At 42.9% G+C, this 16839-nt stretch overlaps 1 protein-coding gene across 5 annotated transcripts in view; it reads left to right on the top strand.

Moving 5' to 3' along the window:
• Positions 1-16839, top strand: part of GRM8 (glutamate metabotropic receptor 8) — a 1285400-nt gene that overhangs the window by 49255 nt on the left and 1219306 nt on the right. For 2 of the 5 annotated variants that reach the window (XM_068276365.1, XM_068276364.1), the window contains exon 3: positions 5239-5448. The exons of 2 other annotated variants lie outside the window; for them this stretch is intronic. The gene's annotated coding sequence lies outside the window, so the exon portion shown is untranslated. Of the gene's footprint in view, positions 1-5238; positions 5449-9291; positions 9674-16839 lie in introns of those variants that run through there. One more of the 5 variants, XM_068276363.1, reaches the window with a different exon arrangement.

The following is a 16839-nucleotide window of genomic DNA, read 5'->3' on the forward strand; positions in this document are numbered from 1 at the left end:
TCCCCCCCCCCCTGCCCCAGATCGCCCACAGCACCCATCAGACCACCCCCTGCCCACCCCCCAGACCCCTGTTTGCACCCAATCACCCCCCTAATCACCCATCAATCACTCCCTGTCACTATCTGTCAACGCTATTTTTTTTATCCCCTCCCTGCCCCCTGCTCCCTCCTGATCACTCCCCCACCCCTCAGATTCTCCCCAGACCCCCCCCCCCCCCAGACCCCCCCACCCCATGTACTGTATGCATCTATCCCCCCTGATCACCTGTCAATCACCTGTCAATCACCCATCAATCACCCCCTGTCACTGCCACCCATCAATCAGCCCCTAACCTGCCCCTTGCGGGCAATCTGATCACCCACCCACACCAATAGATCGCCCGCAGATCCGACATCAGATCACCACCCAAGTGCAGTGTTTACATCTCTTCTCTCCTCTAAACACCCACTAATTACCCATCAACCACCCATCAATCACCCCCTATCACCACCTGTCACTGTTACCCATCAGATCAGACCCTAATCTGCCCCTTGCGGGCACCCAATCACCCGCCTACACGCTCAGATTGCCCTCAGACCCCCCCTTATCAATTCGCCAGTGCAATATTTACATCTGTTCTCCCCTGTAATAACCCACTGATTACCTGTCAATCACCCATCAATCACCCCCTGTCACTGCCACCCATCAATCACCCCCTGTCACTGCCACCCATCAATCACCCCCTGTCACTGCCACCCATCAATCACCCGCTGTCACTGCCACCCATCAGCCACTAACCTGCCCCTTGCGGGCAATCTGATCACCCACCCACACCAATAGATCGCCCGCAGATCCGACGTCCGATCACCTCCCAAGTGCAGTGTTTACATCTGTTCTCTACCCTAAACACCCACTAATTACCCATCAATCACCCCCTGTCACTGCTACCTATCAGATTAGACCTCTATCTGCCCCTAGGGCACTCAATCACCCGCCCACACCCTCAGAATGCTCTCAGACCCCAGCCCTGATCACCTCGCCAGTGCATTGCTTGCATCTATTCCCCCCTCTAATCACACCTTGAGACACCCATCAATCACCTCCTGTCACCCCCTAACACACCTACCCATCAGATCAGGCCCTAATTTGCCCCGTGTGGGCTCCTGATCACTCGGCCAAACCCTCAGATCCCCCTCAGACCCCCTTCCGATTATCTCTCCAGTGCATTGATTGCATCTATTTTCCCCTCTAACCACCCCCTGAGACACCCATCAATCACCTCCTGTCACCCCCCTAGCACTCCTATCCATCAGATCAGGCCCAATACAACCTGTCATCTAAAAGGCCACCCTGCTTATGACCGGTTCCACAAAATTCGCCCCCTCATAGACCACCTGTCATCAAAATTTGCAGATGCTTATACCCCTAAACAGTCATTTTGAGACATTTGGTTTCCAGACTACTCACGGTTTTGGGCCCGTAAAATGCCAGGGCGGTATAGGAACCCCACAAGTGACCCCATTTTAGAAAAAAAGACACCCCAAGGTATTCTGTTAGGTGTATGACGAGTTCATAGAAGATTTTATTTTTTGTCAAAAGTTAGCGGAAATTGATTTTTATTGGTTTTTTTTCACAAAGTGTCATTTTTCACTAACTTGTGACAAAAAATAAAATCTTCTATGAACTCGCCATACACCTAACGGAATACCTTGGGGTGTCTTCTTTCTAAAATGGGGTCACTTGTGGGGTTCCTATACTGCCCTGGCATTTTAGGGGCCCTAAACCGCGAGGAGTAGTCTAGAAAACAAATGCCTCAAAATGACCTGTGAATAGGACGTTGGGCCCCTTAGCGCACCTAGGCTGCAAAAAAGTGTCACACATGTGGTACCGCCGTACTCAGGAAAAGTAGTATAATGTGTTTTGGGGTGTATTTTTACACATACCCATGCTGGGTGGGAGAAATTTCTATGTAAATGGACAATTGTGTGTAAAAAACATCAAACAATTGTCATTTACAGAGATATTTCTCCCACTTAGCATGGGTATGTGTAAAAATACACCCCAAAACACATTATACTACTTCTCCTGAGTACGGCGGTACCACATGTGTGGCACTTTTTTACACCCTAAGTACGCTAAGGGGCCAAAAGTCCAATGAGTACCTTTAGGATTTCACAGGTCATTTTGCAACATTTGGTTTCAAGACTACTCCTCACGGTTTAGGGCCCCTAAAATGCCAGGGCAGTATAGGAACCCCACAAGTGACCCCATTTTAGAAAGAAGACACCCCAAGGTATTCTGTTAGGTGTATGGCGAATTCATAGAAGATTTTATTTTTTGTCACAAGTTAGCAGAAAATGACACTTTGTGAAAAAAAAACAATATCAATTTCCACTAACTTGTGACAAAAAAATAAAAACTTCTATGAACTCACCATACTCCTAACGGAATACCTTGGGGTGTCTTCTTTCTAAAATGGGGTCATTAGTGGGGTTCCTATACTGCCCTGGCATTTTAGGGGCCCTAAACCGTGAGGAGTAGTCTTGAAACAAAAATGACCTGTGAAATCCTAAAGGTACTCATTGGACTTTGGGCCCCTTAGCGCAGTTAGGGTGCAAAAAAGTGCCACACATGTGGTATCGCCGTACTCGGGAGAAGTAGTACAATGTGTTTTGGGGTGTATTTTTACACATACCCATGCTGGGTGGGAGAAATACCGCTGTAAATGGACAATTGTGTGTAAAAAAATCAAAAGATTGTCATTTACAGAGGTATTTCTCCCACCCAGCATGGGTATGTGTAAAAATACACCCTAAAACACGTTGTACTACTTCTCCCGAGTATGGCGATACCACATGTGTGGCACTTTTTTGCACCCTAACTGCGCTAAAGGGCCCAAAGTCCAATGAGTACCTTTAGGATTTCACAGGTCATTTTGAGAAATTTCGTTTCAAGACTACTCCTCACGGTTTAGGGCCCCTAAAATGCCAGGGCAGTATAGGAACCCCACAAATGACCCCATTTTAGAAAGAAGACACCCCAAGGTATTCCGTTAGGAGTATGGCGAGTTCATAGAAGATTTAATTTTTTGTCACAAGTTAGCGGAAATTGATTTTAATTGTGTTTTTTCACAAAGTGTCATTTTCCGCTAACTTTTGACAAAAAGTAAAATCTTCTATGAACTCACCATACTCCTAACGGAATACCTTGGGGTGTCTTCTTTCTAAAATGGGGTCATTTGTGGGGTTCCTATACTGCCCTGGCATTTTAGGGGCCCTAAACCGTGAGGAGTAGTCTTGAAACGAAATTTCTCAAAATGACCTGTGAAATCCTAAAGGTACTCATTGGACTTTGGGCCCTTTAGCGCAGTTAGGGTGCAAAAAAGTGCCACACATGTGGTATCGCCGTACTCAGGAGAAGTAGTATAATGTGTTTTGGGGTGTATTTTTACACATACCCATGCTGAGTGGGAGAAAGATCTCTGTAAATGGACAATTGTGTGTAAAAAAAAATTAACAAATTGTCATTTACAGAGATATTTCTCCCACCCAGCATGGGTATGTGTAAAAATACACCCCAAAACACATTATACTACTTCTCCTGAGTACGGCAATACCACATGTGTGGCACTTTTTTGCAGCCTAACTGCGCTAAGGGGTCCAAAGTCCAATGAGCACCTTTAGGCTTTACAGGGGTGCTTACAATTTAGCACCCCCCAAAATGTCAGGACAGTAAACACACCCCACAAATGACCCCATTTTGGAAAGTAGACCCTTCAAGGTATTCAGAGAGGGGCATGGTGAGTCCGTGGCAGATTTCATTTTTTTTGTCGCAAGTTAGAAGAAATGGAAACTTTTTTTTTTTTTTCTCACAAAGTGTCATTTTCCGCTTACTTGTGACAAAAAATAATATCTTCTATGAACTCACTATGCCTCTCAGTGAATACTTTGGGATGTCTTCTTTCCAAAATGGGGTCATTTGGGGGGTATTTATACTATCCTGGAATTCTAGCCCCTCATGAAACATGACAGGGGATCAGAAAAGTCATAGATGCTTGAAAATGAGAAAATTCACTTTTTGCACCATAGTTTGTAAACGCTATAACTTTTACCCAAACCAATAAATATACACTGAATGGGTTTTTTTTATCAAAAACATGTTTGTCCACATTTTTCGCGCTGCATGTATACAAAAATTTTACTTTATTTGAAAAATGTCAGCACAGAAAGTTAAAAAAATATTTTTTTTGCCAAAATTCATGTCTTTTTTGATGAATATAATAAAAAGTAAAAATCGCAGGAGCAATCAAATAGCACCAAAAGAAAGCTTTATTAGTGACAAGAAAAGGAGCCAAAATTCATTTAGGTGGTAGGTTGTATGAGCGAGCAATAAACCGGGAAAGCTGCAGTGGTCTGAATGGAAAAAAAGTGGCCGGTCCTTAAGGGGTAGAAAGCCCTAGGTCCTCAAGTGGTTAAGTGAAGTCGTTTTGTTTGATATTTAGGGACATTGCTGTGGTACACTTCTAAAGGTCCAGTGTGGCATCCCCATGAGAGATGTTTAAAATCTGCAGTTAGGTCCTTGTCTAGAACTATTTTTTTCCAGGGTAACGGTGCATGTGAGCATAGTTGAATTATTCCCTCCTCCATCCATTCATGTTTGTTACTCACATGATGTAGTACAATTTTTCAGATTTGAAGCCATTGCCTATCATTGTTTTTGCAGTGTTTTACACTCCACGAAAAGTGTGTCTTCAGCTTGACAATCCAGGGGCTTGATTCACTAAGACAAATAGCATGCCTTATCCAAGTTAACACGCCTTATCAGAGATAACACGCCTTATCAGAGTATCATAGCGAGCGCAACTAAATTATGCCTGGTAATTGGCAATGAGGAGAGCTCCATTCATCCTGCCTTGAGCCCCTGCGAGTTCGTAGCGCTCGCTATGCTACTCTGATAAGGCGTGTTAACTTTGATAAGGTGTGTTATCTCTGATAAGGCATGCTATTTGTCTTAGTGAATCAAGCCCAAGAACTTCAAAGGAGAAGAACATCCAGCTCTCTTGCTTGCCACTTTTAATTTAGTACAAATGCTTTTTTGCAAAATGCCAAATATCAAATTCGTGGTCAATCATGGTATATTTCTCGCACATCATTTTCCTGATACTGACATGGCGGTCTGTTGCTAATTGCAGAATGTCAAGTTGTTGTGTATCTATTGCCTGGGTCATGCATTGCTCAGATCCATACTTTTCCTTGGCAGTTGAGGAAGTCAGTCTGTGTCCATGAATCGTGTAAGCAGCCCTGTGGCGATCGCAGCCTGAAGCCCTGGAGCGAATAACAATGTGTCGTGTATCCCCAGTGTATGCTGGCCTGTGGTGATCGCAGCCTGAAGCCCTGGACAGATGACAAAGTGCCGTTTATCCACCCAGTGTCAGCATCCCTGTGGTGAACACAGTCTGCAGCCCTGGAGGTATGTCAATGTGGCGTGTATCCACCCAGTGTCAGCAGCCCTGTGGTGAACACAGTCTGCAATCCTTGACGCATGACAAAGTGACGTGTATCTGTCTAGTGTCAGCAGCCATGTGGTGATCGCAGCCTGCAGGCAGCCCTGGTTGCATGAAAAATTACTGTGTATCCCCTGTGTATGCTGGCCTGTGATGATTGCAGCCTGCAGCCCTGGACCAATGACAAAGTGCCTTGTATCCCCTCGTTTGAGCAGCCCTGTGGTGATCGCAGCCTGTAGCCATGCAGACCCCTCAACAGCCCCGGATTTAAGTCTCCTGTCCCGCATTTAGCCCCCTACAGGCAGAATCCTGATTAGCTGACTTCTCTTCCCCTCTGTGCTCCTCCAAATGCTGTCTTTTGGCTGCAATCATGGGAGCCAGACAGCCACTTCCTCTGTCACCTCCATGCTGCTTATTTAGCCACTGTGTGAGCATAGCAGTACATGTGCTTTGCTATGACTGCTGCTGCCACTCAGCTCCCGACACACTGCCCCTCTCTCACTACGTCCCTGTCTGTGCTGGTGCTCTGCTTCTGGTCTCCCGATCTTCATCTGGGGAATTGTGTGTGATCATTGTAGCCAGAGCCCTGAGGAGACTGCGCAGAAGAGCTGTCAGTTAGCTCTGGTTTAGTGCACCACTACAGCACAAAAAGGGTTAAAGCTTTGCTGCTAGACAGTGGAGAGGGGGGAGTGGGTCAGCAGCCTGAGCTGTGAAGAAGAGGTCAGAAGTGCAGTGAAAGAGCCTGCTGAATAGGTGAGTGAAAGGCAGCTTGTGAAGTGGAGCAGACTTTATAGACAGTTCTTATCAGAGCAGACTTTATTAGGCTAAAACACCCAGAAACACTGCAAAGAGCCTGAGCTGTATGTTGGAGAACCAAAAGTACCAGCATGCCACTTCTCACTTTGGAGATACCTAATGCTTCCATATTACATGTGGTTTTGGGGTAACGCCGCCATACTATGTGTGGATTTGGAGTAATAATGCCATATTACGTGTGGTTCTTGAGGTAACGCTGCCATATTATGTGTGGTTCTGGAGGTAACGCTGCCATATTATGTGTGGTTCTTGAGGTAACGCTGCCATATTATGTGTGGTTCTGGAGGTAACGCTGCCATATTTCACGTGGTTCTTGAGATAACGCTGCCATATTACGTGTGGTTCTGGAGATAACTCTGCCATATTATGTGTGGTTATGGAGGTAATGCTGCCATATTATGTGTGGTTCTGGAGGTAAGGCTGCCATATTACGTGTGGTTCTGGAGGTAACGCTGCCATATTACATGTGGCTCTGGAGGTAACGCTGCCATATTACGTGTGGTTCTGGAGGTAACGCTGCCATACTACGTGTGGTTCTGGATGTAATGCTGCCATATTACGTGTGGTTCTGGAGGTAATGCTGCCATATTATGTGTGGTTCTGGAGGTAATGATGCCATATTACGTGTGGTTCTGGAGGTAACGCTGCCATGTTACATGTGGTTCTGGAGGTAACGCTGCCATATTACGTGTGGTTCTGGAGGTAACGCTGCCATATTACATGTGGTTCTGGAGGTAACGCTGCCATATTACATGTGGTTCTGGAGGTAACGCTGCCATATTACGTGTGGTTCTGGAGGTAACGCTGTCATATTACGTGTGGTTATGGAGGTAACGCTGCCATATTACGTGTGGTTCTGGAGGTAACGCTGCCATATTACGTGTCGTTCTGGAGGTAACGCTGCCATATTACGTGTGGTTCTGGAGGTAACGCTGCCATATTACGTGTGGTTCTGGAGGTAACACTGCCATATTACGTGTGGTTCTGGAGGTAACACTGCCATATTACGTGTGGTTCTGGAGGTAACGCTGCCATATTACGTGTGGTTCTGGAGGTAACACTGCCATATTACGTGTGGTTCTTGAGGTGACGCTGCTATTATTCTCTTAGGGGTTGTACTCAGTTTTGTTGCCAGTGGTTTAGAGATTGGAGACTGTGTTGAGTTATTTTGATGTTCAGCCAATTTACACTGTTATACAAGATCTACATTGACTACTTTACATTGTGTTAAAGGACAACTGAAGCAAGAGCGATATGGAGGCTGCCACATTTATTTCCTTTTAAGCAATACCAGTTGCCTGGCTATCCTCCTTATCCTCTGCCTCTAAAGGCTCATACACACATCAGACTATAGTCTTTGGAAAATGAAAGATCACAGACCAATCTTACCACCCCTTCATGTAGTATGAGAGCCATACCTTCATAGTCTTTTCTATGGAGCTGAACTCTCCATCAGAAAAAACTCTTTGCAAGATGCTTTGCAGGAACAGATCTTTTGCAGATACTGATCTTTTAAATGTCTACAGCATCTTTGTGCGCAGCATCTTGCAAAGATTTCTGTCTGATGGGGAGTTCAGCTCCATAGACAAGACTGTTGTAGGTATGGCTCTCATACTACATGGAAGGGGGTAAAATTGGTCTGTGATCTTTCATTTTCCAAAGACTATGGTCTGATGTGTGTATGAGCTTAAATATTTTTAGCTAGAGACCCTAAACAAGCATGCAGCAGATCAGGTGTTTCTGACATTGTTAGATCTGGCAAGAATAGCCACATGCTTGTTTCTGGTGTTATTTAGAAACCACTGCAGCCAAATATATCAGCAGGGCTGTCAGGTATCTGGTATTGCTTAAAAGGAAACAAAAAATGTGAGAGGTGGACTCCCTTTTGTGAGATCGTGTATGTACAAGCAGCAGACCAATTAACAGATTACATATAAGAGTGTGTGTGTGTGTATGTATGTATATATGTATGTATATGTATGTGTATATATATATATATATATATATATATATATATATATATATATATATATATATATTATAATATAATATAATATCTGACTATATTTTGTCTGACTAGCTGCTCTTTTCTCTACTGTTCTGTCATTGATTTGTATCATGGACAGTCTTTGCTTTGCTACAGCAGATAAGTGCAGGGGCTCTACAGGATGAAGATATTTGAGCGATATTTGAGTGATGGATCAGAGCCGGGTAAATGATAGCACATGCTGCACGATTTATAACCGTGGGCTGAAGTAAAATGCAGTTGCAACCATTTTCCTCAAGATGGAACTTTCCTCCCAAGTAAAATATCAGCATTAAACTCTGATATTTCACAACAAGCCAGTGGAAAAGTGGAAAATATGTTCGATTAGCAGTCAACATAGCAGTTATTATTAATGTTATGTAATTTCACCAATTTGCTCATCCCCAGCTCTTTTCATGGCCATTGTGATCTGTGAGGTATACTGGCTATGCGGTACCTCGCTACACATATTAATTAGCATGCAGGATTAGCCATACCTTGTAATGACGGAGAGCAGATGTTCACTAAATCAAATCTCTTCAATTATGACACAGTTGGATAAAGGGCACTCCATGGAATCATTCAAGCTAAACCTTTGTGTACAATTCACACTACAAAGCCTAGAAACCAAATCACACACGTTTGTATTAAAACGCACCCATAAAACAATCTATAATATAATCTAAGCACTCATTACAATTGATGTTACACTGTGTCACTGTGATAATTACCAGTTCCTGTGCTGTGACTGAAGACTGCCCCATCTCATCATGTATTTTATTTGGCGTTTCAGGCGATCACAAAACGTATGTTTTCACTTTCCCCTGGCAAGCTTGCTGTACTACATGTACTAATTAATAATTAAACAATGAGAAACCCTCTGCGTTCTAATTGCCAGGATTGTTCAGCGTTGTGAAATTCATATAGCTTTACAAAACACAGGCACAGCCACAGCAGCGAGAGATGCTGTAGAAGGCAGAGAGGAGCTCACAAATAATGAGGCAATGTGCAGCCTAGACATAATTGTCGCCTACATCATTTTCCTGTAAAAGAGGTGCTCTCCTGCCTGCTGCCTGCGAGTGCATCTGGCTACAAGCCTCCCCTGTTGTTGCCGTGTAAGTTGAGGGGATGCTTTCCTTGCCCGTGGTTAGGGTGAGCGTCTGTTAAGAGGTGGATTAGGAGAGTTAGAAAGACCAATAGCTGCCAGTGGGAGTAGTTGCTGCTCACATGGAAGAAGCTCGGCTGTTCGCTGTGGACTAGCAGCCTGTTTCAGCACCACGGATAGCTACAAGTGCGACAGCCAGCTAGCCGAACACTGCCAGGGCAATGCAGCCCCAGGACGCAGGACGGTAAGTGGCTTCAGGCTGTTATATTATCAGTACACACAATGCTGGATGGTTGGAGAAGTTCTCTTGTGCTAATGAATGCTGCTGCATCAACTTGTAACGCTTCCCTGTAAAGTCTCCTGTAGTTAATCTGCCTAGGCTGTTAATAAGCAGTGCAGTCTAGGCACAGTGTATAAACTAGTGCTAATTACTTTGTGTTTAGAATATTTTTGTGCTTTTGCTGTTTATTGTTTAATGCATAGATAGAAGTTCTGCTGTGCTTGTGGTGATCCCAAACACTTGAGCTCATTTAATAAAACTGAATTGTCTGAAGGGTGCAGCAGCTCTTATTATTAAATAAGCTCCACTATATTGGAATTAGGATGTTTTTGCCAGATCTGTGTGTAACTGCCTATATAGCAAAGGCTACCCTGAGGACTTCCCAAAAGAAAAGCCATAAAAGTGGGGGATGCTGATAGGAGTTCCTGAAAGGGAGTCACACGACTCAGCCCTTCATATTTGACATTTTTGGTAGTATAGTAAGTTTAGCATTAACAGCTATTCAGAAACTTCTGCAGCACAGCAATCCTATTGTAGCATTGTTGTTTTCTTTACCTTCTCTTAAAGCGGGAACATGGTGGAGATTTCTTGCAGCAGATAGCCCCTCCTTTGCAGGCTTGTTAAATATCCCCTAAAGTGATGGTGATGGGGACACCTCTGAGGAGTAAACAAGCAATAGGGAGTCTTTTATGCAGCTTTCTTGTTTATTTGCCACGCCGTTGTCTTTTGGCTTACCTGCCTATCACTGCTCTACATTTTCCCAATCAATAGCTATGTATTCCTCTGTAAGCAGAAAGGCATTCAGATTTTCTTTCTTTTTTTTTTTTTTTTAATTATCAGCTGCAATCCTTTGGTTAACAGTAAATAAAGCTTTTTTTAATTGGCATTTTTAAATAACAGTAGGACCTCCTAAGGGCAAGATGGCACATATTATTCATACAGTAAATCCCAATGGGGGGGTTTCACGGGAGAAGAAGTTAAGAACTACAGACTTTTATGGTTTTATTTTGAATCCTATTTTAGAGTCAAATGAATGCCTGCAGCGCAGCCTCCCGCACAAGCGGATGCTCTTTTATAGGTGTTAGTTTCCATAATGATGAAAGTTGAGCTGATTTTTGGAATATATGTACAGTCTATGGAAAGCACGCTTAGCAACGGTGAACAGAATTCCATCTGCTCAGCAGAACAGCGAGGAGATCCCTGGAGGCTTTTTCGGACTGCTGAGAATATAATAGAACCTCACAAGATGCTGAATATCTGACACACAGAATTTCGAGCATATTAAGCTCTTCATTTTTTTGGTAGATCTTATTAGACTGAAATATTTTCATGTGTTGATCACGTTGGTGACGTCTATAGTGTCATCTCTGTGACGTGTTGCATCCTATGATGGTATATGCGCCTAGAGGCAAAGCAACAACTCTTAATTGATCACATTTGTAACAAGGAGACCCTGTCTATAGTCATTTGCTACAGAAGTCACTGGGAGGTGTGATTTCTAAAGTTAATATGTACCACACAATGGATAGTAATCAAAATTGATTACCAGCAGGCAGCACACAAGGAAGGGCGCCCCTGACAGCCAATACCTGTGACCTTTAGAAGGGTCTTATTGGAAGAATATTACAGTCTCCCTGAAAGACATGGGCGGCGTATTAAACTGTCTGCTTGGAATGATAGGGGCATAAAATGCATGCAATGATCTTTATAGAACGATTCAAACCATTTAATAGGATTTATGATTCAACATGTAATAGTGCATAGATTTTTGTATGTGCGATTGATTGAAAATGGAACATGTGAGCGTTCCCTTTTTCTATATGGACAAAGGAGCAGAGCAAAGAGAGGCTGTGAAATTCTGCTTGTTCTGATGGGTTAATGCTAACATTTTTTGACAAGTCCTCTGCTTTGATATCGGCACAGCTGAATGAAAACCGAACAAGACCCTCTTTGTGGAGATGTATAGTCTGTGCTTTCAGCAGCAAGTCTGTCAGGTAAATTAGTCAAACTTGGAGTAGTAATCTTTACAAAAGAAATAGATTAAGGATTTGATGATCCAGACTAGTGCTGGGTTGGTGGAAGTGTCGGGACACGCAGTGTTGAATACTGGCTTTCTTCACAGTTAGATCAATAGCCATAGAGTACTTTTTTTCCCCCTGAAAAACCTTTATTGTATTGCATGGATGAGTGATATTGGCAGGTTACAAGCCCAATGAGCTAATGGTAGAGATAATGGAAGTGATCTCTGGTAAGTGATTTTGGTAATTAACATTCCAAGGTACCGATACAGGGATAATTCACTTTGTTGCATTCAGTATATACTGGTGTGGATTCACACTGGCACATGAAAACCCTCAATGATTTATATGAGCGCTCAATCCATAGAAGGGAGGAGGGCGACAAGATACAGCACTGTGCTATTCACTTGTGATTACAGAGTGTCCACACTGACATCACATTTATATCAGCAATTGGTTGAACCTTGGTCCCACTGGAGCAATATATGGCGCACACAGTGCTCTCTCTCTCTCTCTCTCTCTCTCTCTCTCTCTCTCTCTCTCTCTCTTATAAACATTGGCCCTGCATAACACAACCATAAAAATCTGTGGTTTGGAATTCAGTATCTACACACTAGCAGGAATTAACTCCTAGTTCATATGATATAATGTAACTGATGGGATTTGTTTTGTGGCCAGCACCATGTATAGCAGGTTTTATTTGCTTTATATGTTACCAGCACATTGTATCTTAGAAGCCAACACGCATACTCTAGCCACATATAAAAAAGAAAAACAATTGAGGATAGTTGACATGGTGTAAAAAGCAACTGTGCAAGTTACTCACTGCAATAAATTAATGACAACTCCTGCCTATTCTAATGGCTTATTATGTTTACTGCACACCAATGCCATTTGCAACACATGATTAAATAAGCTGTAATACACTTAGCGTTAGTTCTGTTCTCTGTTGTTAGTGAAAAATGATTTATGTCCATTGGGGAAATATCAATATTTACAGTAATTAACTGAATGTCACATTAAGGAAGGGTTGTCCTCTGTAAAACTGCCAGCTTTTCCCCCCCACCATAAAATGCAGAATCTGCACAAAGCAGGATGTCATTCGCATGTACTACCACCACAGTTTTTAAATTTTGATGGTTTACTGTTGAAATCAGCATTGTGTGATGGCTGCTATAGTTTTGATATTTGACAGACTCTTGTTGTTCTGTGAAGTAGGTTAGGTTGCCTGTGCCATTTAGTGTAATAACAAAGGAAACCTAGAAACTTCAGTTTGCTTGGCTGGGCTGGTGCACACCAAGACAGCTTCTGAGCGCTTTTTAAAACACTAGCACTTCAAAAAAGCTCTTGGCTAATGTGTTCGTATGGGATGGATCACACCAGAGCGATGTGATTCCCCCCCCCCCCCCCAAACGCAAACGTGGGTCTTGTAGACTATTGGAGGAAATTACGCCTCAATGTTAAGTATCCGAAAAGTGGAAAATCACTCTAGAAAATGCTATAACAGAATAATTTTTCAAGTGTTTTTTTTTTTGCAAAAGCTGTTCACTTCCAGCTCAACTGAAAAAAAAAAATCTCTACAACAAAACGCTCCAAAAATCACTAGGCATAACTAGAAAATTGCTTAGAAAGATCACTACTAAAAATGCTTAGCGACTGCGATTACACTAGCGATTTTTGGTGTGTACTGGCCTGCACAGTGTTTCAAACTTTAGGCCTGTCTTCAGTTGTCAGGGCCCACTTGTAGATTTTAGAAACACATTTGTAAACCTTTTAGGTCTGGTGACCACCAAGAGCGCTTCTTCTGAATGCTTTTTAAAATGCCTGCACTTCAAAAGGCGCTTGGCTTATGCATTTGTATTGGATGGATCACACCAGTGATGTGATTTTTCACAAATGTGGATTCTGCAGCATTTTGGAGGCGATTACACCTCAATGTTAAGCATAGGAAAAGTGGAAAATCGCTCTAAAAAAACACTGTAACAGAGCGATTTTACAAGTGTTTTTTTTTCTTGCAAAAGCTTTTCACTTCCAGCTCAAACTGTACAAAAAAAAAAATCTCTGCACTAAAATGCTCCAAAAATCGCTAGGCATAACTAGAAAATCACTAGGCGCATGCCTCGAATCGCTTAGAAAAATCACTTCTAAAAACACTTAGCGTTTGCAATTACGCTAGTGATTTTTGGTGTGCACCGGCCCTTACTGCATATGAAATCTAAAACTGCTTTACCATGTCTAAAGACAGTTTTCTCCAGCCTTGTTTGCAAACGTTACATAGATGAAGGCTTTTCAAAGTAACCCAGGAATGACTCAATCATTCCAGTCTGAAAATAACCGTGTCATTGGTTTATGTGACCTTCTATTGTTTGGAAGCTCTTTATCCCAACAGCAAAGCTCTACATGCATTTCAGCTATATCTGCAGCCACATAATTGTTTAGTATAAGTATGCCATCGACTACAACAAAGATTATTCACCCATCAAAGATTTGTGGAGGAAATGTAGTTACAGTTATATGTATTTTTTTGTATTTCTCTGCACAAAACTTTTGTTTTCAATTGCCTATTGCTTGGCAAGATTAAACAAAAACTAAGGAAGACAACAGCAAATTTACTATAAACACAGAAAATATGCTACTGATAATAGTGACAAGGTGATCAACGATATTCCATTCTGATGCAAATGTTATTATGTGCATGCATCTTGGAATTGGGACAATCCAAAATATCAGTAACTGCATCTGATTGTTGCAGCTTCAAAGCTGCATTCCAGCTGCAACAAAAAATTGCACTAAGGTTCACATTGCAACGGCTGTTTCTAAGTGCTTGTGATTTTCAGTGCTCTTGTTAAAGTCAATGGGAACCGACTCTCTAAAAACAAACAAACAAAAATAAAATTGGATACTTGCCTAAGGAGTGGTAAGGCTCTGGCTTCTAATGAGCCTTCCCTTTCCTCTCCCAGTGCCCTTGGTGCAGTGCTGGCTCCCGTGTTTGAATCCCCTGCCGTAAGGAACTTCAGAAGTCTTTAGGCGCAGTATGGAGCGGCCCGTCCTTAGGAGCACTCAGGCTCCTGAAAGTTTTCCGAAGCCTCCTTCGCTAGCGGAGCGAGCAGTATTTGACCAAATTGGTCAACTACTGCTCCCAGGGACAGCGCTGCACTGAGGGCACCGGGAGAGGAATGGGAAGGCTACATAGGACCCAGAGCCTTCCCTCTCCATAGGTAGGTATCTGGCTTTTTCTTTATATATACACGGTTCCCATTGTCTTTAATGTAATGCTATGTGTGTGATCTCACTTGAGCGATATGATTTAAAAAAAAAAAATCACCCATAGAATTGCATTAGCAAAAGCTTTTCAAATCACTGTAGCTAAAATAGCTCTTGCAGTGTGAACCAAGCCTAAGTAGGAAAACTTTGTAATGCATGAATCATTTCTGACAATAAGTTGTGGTGCACAAGATGCAATGGGTTTGATTCGGCAATAGCAGCACAGCTTAATGAGAGGAGAGCAAGCTCAGCGCACGCTATGCTGCAGTAGTGCAGCGTAGCGTGTTACAAGGAGCACACGTAAGTTAACAGTGCACGCTATGCTGCACTACCGCAGCATAGCGTGTGCTGAGCTTGCGCTCCTCAAATTAAGCTGTGCTGCTTTATCAAGCCCAATGTCAGTTACTGTTCATATTACATTTAGACAAAAATACATCTAATGATGACAGGAAGGGACATTTTTCACTCTGAGTAAAGCTGGTTCTGATGAGAGGAAGCAGGATTAGGAACCACAGTATTTCTGTACTGTGGGTTGTGTACCTTAGATTTTACAGATATTTTACTATCACTAAACCTAATTCTCACAGTCAAGATCCCTCCCTTTGCTGAGGCCTAACCCTAACTGTCCCCACCCCCACCACCATTGTCTAACCCTAACTAATCCTCTGACCAATGCCTAACCCTAACTGGTCCCCTCATCAATGACTAACCCCAACCTACCCCCCCTACCCTTATGCCCAACCCTAACCTACCCCAACCCACAGGATGCCTAACATCAACTGTCTCTGCACCACAAAAGAATGGGCGCCTCACAAGTTAGGGCACCCTATGGGTGCTTATGTTAATACAGGCATTAATATAGGCATTTAAGGGAAATAGGGGGTGCCAGGGTCGGCCACTATGCACACTGAAGCTACAAATATCAGGTGTTTCACTTCCTGTAACTATCAGTTGAAGCAGTACATCATCTAACGATAATGGGCAGATTCGACCAAGAGACATATCTCTCTCCAGTCGAATCTGATTAGAGAGGTCTGTCGGCTGCCCATATACCGCAGGCTGATTCTGTTTATATCAGCTCTCTGTCTTTCTGTGGGATTCTACTGGGCATTCCAGTTTCCAACCACATCCCAAAAATACCATGGTAAATTATAAATATCTGGCATCCATGCTTGTGACCATATTTTAAAGGCACTTGTATTGACCTGAAGAAGCAGGCTGAGACCCATGAAACACGTTGTCCTTTCAATCGTGCTGAATAAATAATTTAATCTTTTTACATTTACCCTGTGGTAAATGTGCCCAATTTCAGGCTGAAATTGGTTGCATGTATCGATTGGATATGCTGCAAGATGTCGGGCCATCGTGGTTAATCAGGTGCTCGTCGGTAATGGCGAGCGATATAAGCATGCAATGAAACCCCTGCCACTGTTCCCCTAGTGTAAAAATGTGCCACCTGTGTGTGCATTATACACTACCTGTCCTGTGTTACCCCCAAAATCCCTGAGAGATTTCATACTGAAATCGATCAGGAATTGGCCTGCGGAATATGAACAGCTGACAGATCTCTCTCTAATCAGATTCGATCCGCAAGAGATCGGTCTCTAGGTCTAATCTGCTTATCATCGCTAGATGTATGTGTACCTTAACCTCCCTGGCGGTGCATTTCTGTCTGGAATTATGAGTCAAAAGCGGTACATTTTTTTCTAGAATTTTCGGCCTCCAATTCTTAAGTCATAATTTACCAAAATATGACAGAATAAAAGCCTGGTAGACATTTTGCATATAAATAAAAAACTAGAACACAAATTTTGTGAATTTAATTAAATTTATGAAGACACTTAAAAA

This window comes from Hyperolius riggenbachi, chromosome 3 (genome assembly GCF_040937935.1).
Source record: "Hyperolius riggenbachi isolate aHypRig1 chromosome 3, aHypRig1.pri, whole genome shotgun sequence".
Lineage (NCBI taxonomy): Eukaryota > Metazoa > Chordata > Amphibia > Anura > Hyperoliidae > Hyperolius > Hyperolius riggenbachi.